The sequence below is a fragment of the Patagioenas fasciata genome, chromosome 3 (genome assembly GCF_037038585.1).
Source record: "Patagioenas fasciata isolate bPatFas1 chromosome 3, bPatFas1.hap1, whole genome shotgun sequence".
Classification (NCBI taxonomy): domain Eukaryota; kingdom Metazoa; phylum Chordata; class Aves; order Columbiformes; family Columbidae; genus Patagioenas; species Patagioenas fasciata.
Window position 1 is genome coordinate 72,063,679 of NC_092522.1, and position 6,000 is coordinate 72,069,678.

Below are 6,000 nucleotides of genomic sequence, written 5' to 3' on the forward strand. Positions count from 1 at the left end.
AGGGCAAGATGTTACATGAGCATATGCACTTGTTCCCAGAGAAAAAAACATTCATGTGCACCTCATTCCTCCTCTGGCTAATATAAACCCGGAGAATAAAGTCAAATGTAAAAGCACGGAATTCTGCCTTTAGAGTGGAATACGGGCTTTAATAATATATAAACAATTCCTAAAAGACGTAGAGAGCTTAGTGCAACTTGAATGCAGATGGATATTTTAAAAGAAATTCATGTTATTCGCTAAGCATTTACTAAATTGCTTTCAATTATATAGGTATGGTCATGCCCAGACAGCAAGTCCAGTTGATATGATTTCTACAATAGGAAAAAACCTAGCAAATCAACTCATTATACTATTAAAGGTTTCTAGAAAGCAAAACAAAAAGCCACCCAGCGCAATTTTTTAGAGAGGTAATGATAGAGAGAAGAAAATCAAGTATTGTGATGGTATTAATGTTGGAAAGGTAAGGAAGGAGAAAATGGGGCAATTACCCATAAATACAGCTCTTAACTTTAGTTGTGTAACAGAACAAATACACAGAACAATAACCACCACATAGAAGTCAATACAAGCCTCATTTGTTTATAAAGGTCTTTCCAGATAAATTCACAATACCTCTTCACATTTCTTCTCCATTATCCTTCTCCTGTCATGACACAGGGAGAGTGCTACAGCATCCCACTATGCAGAGAAAGCAGAAGAGCACATTCAGATGCAGCTGTAACCAGAAGACACAGCAGTGGCAGTAACAGGCAAATTAAAGTCTAATCAAAAACTTGTAAGCAATTCAGAGAAACTGATTGTGGAAGAAAAGAGGTTTTACTGTGGCCACAGTAATCGAGTGTTTGCACTGAGCTGCGATAACAAAAGAAAATTACTGCACTGTCAGCTATCAGCCCTGTGTCTAGGAGTATTAAATTATGAGCTAGGGAAGCAACAGGTCAGTTTATGAAGTTGAGGAACAACAACATTTATATATATTATAATTACCAGAAACATCTTGGACAAATAGAGCTTATTTTGAGCTGACTATGGAGGACAAAAAGCATGGTCAAAACTTTCAAGACTGTGCACTCCCAAGGAGCAAAGAAATTGAAAAATATAATCACCAAACCTTAGAGTAGCGGAAGCAATGAAGCTCAGCATCCTATGGAGCACTCACATGAATTTTCTGATGTCTAATAAGCTGAATGCTTGCTACATCTCTTCCCTCAGTGGGGGCATCAACCTCATCTCTCTCATCTCCCTGGTCACCAGCAGTCTTGAAGCTTGTAGTAATTTCGTCACTTTGAAATCTCTGCTCTTCTATTTATATTGCTTGAAATTGATCCCCAGGGCTGAAAAATTACTCTGGGGCAATGAGAGAAGCTACCAGTCAGACAGTATTATTTTTATTTTAGCTTCATCTCCTTAGGAAAACAGGTTGAAAAGAATATAGGCAGGACAGAGGGGATGAAATAACTTACAGAAATCTCAAATGGGAAGAACTTCTAAAACCATAATTATTAAGTCAAGCACAGAAGACATTATTTCATGTGAGGAAAGCCAGATTTGGGAGCTTTTCACAAACAGATCACCATTCCTGACTTTCTAGGATTTCTGTTAAGCCACACTCTTAGGTTGCAATGAAAATCTGGATGATCCTCTTGTAAAAAGGTAAATGCCAGAATCTTAATCCATTCTAACACAGATGTTTGACTGTCCAAATACTTCTACCAGACAAGATCACTGGGGTTTATTTTTGCAATTCTCCCCTTTCAGTGCTGGTGGCAATCCCATGGGTCTGAGTGGCCAGCCTGGATGCCACAGTGGAACAAATCAAACCATCAATCCTAAATCCTGTGTTGTCTCACTGCCTGCAAAACTGTTTGATAGAAGAAGGTGCACGCTAAGGAGACACTGCAGTGAATGAAGACTCTTTGGCTGCCAAGATATGGAAAAACCACAGAAATTTCGCTCCCTTTTCCCGCAAAGCCAGTCAGGAGGAAGCCATGCCCAGAGAAATGAGCAAGATCCTGGAGTATCTTCAACAGAAACAGAAATCAATGAAGCCCAGCAGGAGTTCAGAGAATGTACAGTCTCCCACTAGAATGATCTTTAGCTGACGGAGAAAACTACACATATGATTCCTCACTGATTTTCATCCCAAGTTTTAGGAATCAAAGGAAGCTGGTACATCTTGAATGGTTCATTAAAAACACTCATCATTACACTAACAGAAAATATTATTTTAACATAATAGATCAATAAATGGACACTGGCACTAGCACTTCCAGACAAATTAAAAACATGACCTGAGTTTCTCTCTCTCTCTGCGTTTCATGATTTGCAGTAATATTTTTTATATTTGTCATTATTTTGAAACTCATATATATTTTTATAGCATGTTGAAGTATGTTATGCTCTTGCTTACATTTGTTACTGTCATGACATGTGTAAGACAAAATAGACTGGCTTCTATTCCAACAAGGTGTATTTCAAAATCAATCTATAGTATGAACTAAACCTTCGCTCTAATGGTAAAGTGATTGCTTTTACAAGTTATTTGGATATTTCTAGTGAATTTTCAATGTATATTACTTCCATATAAGTGGTTTTATCAACACACTGCAACATTTCACAAACATCAAAACACAAAAGTAAATTCAGCATTTCAAAGAGAATATTAATAATTGAAAAAACAAACAAACAAACAAACAAACAAAAAAACCCCAACACTTTTTCAGTGAGGAAATGTAACAAAGTCATGGTCTTTCCTTCAAGGTCTCTGTTCCGGTCAAATGTTTCATCCAAACTGCTTTTTGCTAGCTACAAAAAGTGATTAAGTTATACTGGGTAAGTCAATACACAGTATGTATTTTCACATACATCAATGTGTCCCCAAAGACAATCAGGATTTTCTTAGAATAACCAAAGTCTCATTATATTTCAAAATTCAAACTTTTAAGAATCGGGTGTATCTGTACCAACGAAACAGTATGCTGTGGCTTATTTTATCTATCACCTCAGGAGTATTTTGAATACTGTTCTTCATTCTTCCTTCACTAGAAGCGCTTGCCTGCTCTCCAGAGTCCACAAATAACTTTTTAACAAATGCAGAGGAGCATCCATCATAACTGACTCAAGAAAAATTTCTCTTACTGCCAACATTTTGTTGCAATCAGGAAGAAAAATCCCTGTCTTGTGAGTGATCAAAGTACAAGGACATTCCTTGCAATCACGGAAAGATGAGAGACAATGATGTATTTTAACTGATTTTTCTAGGAACATCTTTTGCATCAACAAACTGCATGTTAGTTGTTCATGACCTTGTCCATGTGACTTTAATTATGGACTTCACGCACAAAGGTTATTTTTCAGAGATGTATTTTAATATAACTAGAAGTGTCATTATGTAAATAAAGCTGGTATTTTTACTCTATACTCTTCATGTTCTTGCCACTGATTAGTTCGACCATACAAACAGAATTTCAGAAAGAAGATGTAGAAAAAAATTGCGCCTGAAGCACTTTTGATTACTTTTCTGCCGGAGAAAAAGTAATTTTAGTTTCCTTCCTGATGAGAGGCAGCCTATTCATTACACCTATTATCAGTTTCCCTGAGCACTTCCCTAAAGGTAAATACTTAACGTTAATAAAGAGTAAACCCGGTCGGTCAATCGTACGGAAGCATCTAGGTCAGCGAGGCACAGAGAGATGATCCGTGACTTATCCGCGGTCACGCAGAACCCCTGGGACACGGTGGGACATGGGACCTCACGTCCCCAGGAGCATCCTGAGCAGCTGCTTTCTCTCTCCTCTCCCGCAGCACCCGGGCTCCCCGTCCCTTTCCCCATGGGGGTCACGGCAGTGCCCAAAGCAAACGGCCGCTGCAGGGCCCCGGGTCCCTGAGGGTGCAGAGCCGGGAGGGACGCGCCCGTTACCTGGACACTCCGCCCCGCCGGGGCTCGGCCACCCGGGAACGCTCCGTCCCTTCCCGCGGCCCCGCCGACCGGCACTGCCGCCGCCACCCACCCTGCAGGGTGTCCCCTGCCGGCACCCGGACCCGACGACCGAGCCACCGTCGCCGGCCACCGCCCGGACAGCAGCGGGACCCCGCCCTGCGACTCCCCCCCTCCGCCCGACCCCCAACTTTCCCCGCGGCCGCCGTCCCCCCGCACTCACCCGGCGCCGGAGCTGCCGCTGCCGCGGCCGGCGGGTCTCTGCCCTGGGCCCGCTCTGCGCCGGGCGCCGCTGCCGTGCGGGGAGGCGGCGGGCTGCCGTGCCCGCCCTGCGGCCGCACCGCCCCCCCGCCCGTGCGCCCGTCCCGGCACGGAGCGGAGCGGCGCGGGGGGGCCGGGGCTGCCCGCGGAGCGCATAAAGTGGCCGCAGCGGGGCAGCCCGCGCGGTGCCCAGCCTGACCCTCGGCGCTGGCATGGGGCAGCGCTCCCCAAAATACCGGATGTGGGGCGGCCCAGTTTGGTGCCCCCCAGCTTGCCTCTGCATCCGGGAGAGGGGACCTGGCCGGAGAACCCCCCAACCACCGCCACCAAGCGTGGAGGGACATGCCTCCCGATAGTCCCTTCCCCTTCGTGGCCCACCCAGGGGCAAAGAGCTGTCGCTCTGCAAACCGATGGGGCGAAGAGAGCAGGTCCCCGTTGCCCGGTCACCCAAAACCAGCGGGGAAAAATACAGCTCTTACCTGGAGCTTGCTCATTTTACTCTCAGTTCTTCGGGTTACACTTTTTTTTTGGCTACAATCCCTGAAACTGCACCAGCAGAATGACACAGGACATCCTCCCGCTCCTGCCCGACACAAGCAAGAATTTGTCTGACAAATTCTGGTGTGAAAACAATGCAAAAAGTTGTCACCTGGATGCAGCCATTTGTGACCCTTTTTGGCTGCAAGTTTTGTACCTGACGGTGAGGCCGTGGTGCAGCTGCACTGCTCTGGCGTGACACTTCTGGCCTCTGGGACATGCCTTTACGCAGGAGCTTGAAAAAAAATGCAATCTGGGCCTGAAATCAGCAGTATTTGCATGTATCCTCTTGAAACGTTGCCCTGTGAATAATACACCAAGTTCTGTGTTTTAATGATTGTGTTTCAGTGGGAACACAAAAGTTAACATCTGGCATTTTAGAGTCTATCAAGGCACGGTCACATTCCCTACAGCTGGATGTGAAGGCCATATTATACCAAACTGGGTCTAAAAGTTTTTTAAAAGAACTATATGTTTTTGGCATTGGGTTTTAATATAGCTTTTCTATGTTGTACCAAAAAGGACGCTCAAGTAGCTATTTTGAAATCCCTTTAAACTATTTGGAAAATCTCACTACAGCAAATCCATATTTATCTGAGCCATTTCCATATATCCAGTCATAGCCACATGACAAGGGAACACAGGTTTTTCCGTTTATACCTGATATTCTGAAAACTGGACAGATTCAGATAAAGACGGGAATCATCATACCTGGGTTTTTCAGTGCTTACTCTACAAACTACATCAAGATTTTCTATAATGTTTATTTATGATAACAAATAAAAGGAGCACAAGGTTAAAATTTTATTTTCTTTCAAACTGAAGTTGGAATTCCTGAACCTAAAATCCCTTGGGTTTACTTTTTACATTTTTCTGGTATGACCTAGAATACTTAGGATCTATCGTCAAGACTATTCAAGCCATATTATTACAGTAATCCAATTTACAATGGGAACTTTAAAATCCTAATAACTCAGGTGATGACTTAGAATTGGTTGATTATCTTGCATTTTTATTAGATCCTTTCGAATGTCCTCTTAAAGTTTAAGAGCTCTAGTTTGGAGTCATGCCAACTCCCTCTAAAGTATTTTTCTTAGAATATAATTTACTGTATCTCCTTTAATTATTAGTCTTTTTGTCATTTATTTTATTATTTGGGCAGATGTTTTGATTTCTCAAAATAAACCACCTCCTTACGACTACTATTTTTAGCTTAATGACAAAAATTAATGGCAGATGTCTTAAATTTTGTGGGTTATAAG

General features: G+C 43.0%; 1 protein-coding gene across 4 annotated transcripts in view; it reads right to left on the bottom strand.

The window, feature by feature from the left end:
* PKIB (cAMP-dependent protein kinase inhibitor beta) overlaps positions 1-4,765 on the bottom strand; it is a 55,219-nt gene extending 50,454 nt beyond the window's left edge. Inside the window, exons 1-2 of one of the 4 annotated variants that reach the window (XM_065834900.2) lie at positions 4,164-4,255; positions 616-681 (exon numbers count right to left, since the gene is read on the bottom strand). The gene's annotated coding sequence lies outside the window, so the exon portion shown is untranslated. Of the gene's footprint in view, positions 1-615; positions 682-3,922; positions 3,945-4,163; positions 4,262-4,680 lie in introns of those variants that run through there. The other 3 variants (XM_071806585.1, XM_065834897.2, XM_071806587.1) reach the window with 3 other exon arrangements.
* Positions 4,766-6,000: the final 1,235 nt, after the last annotated feature.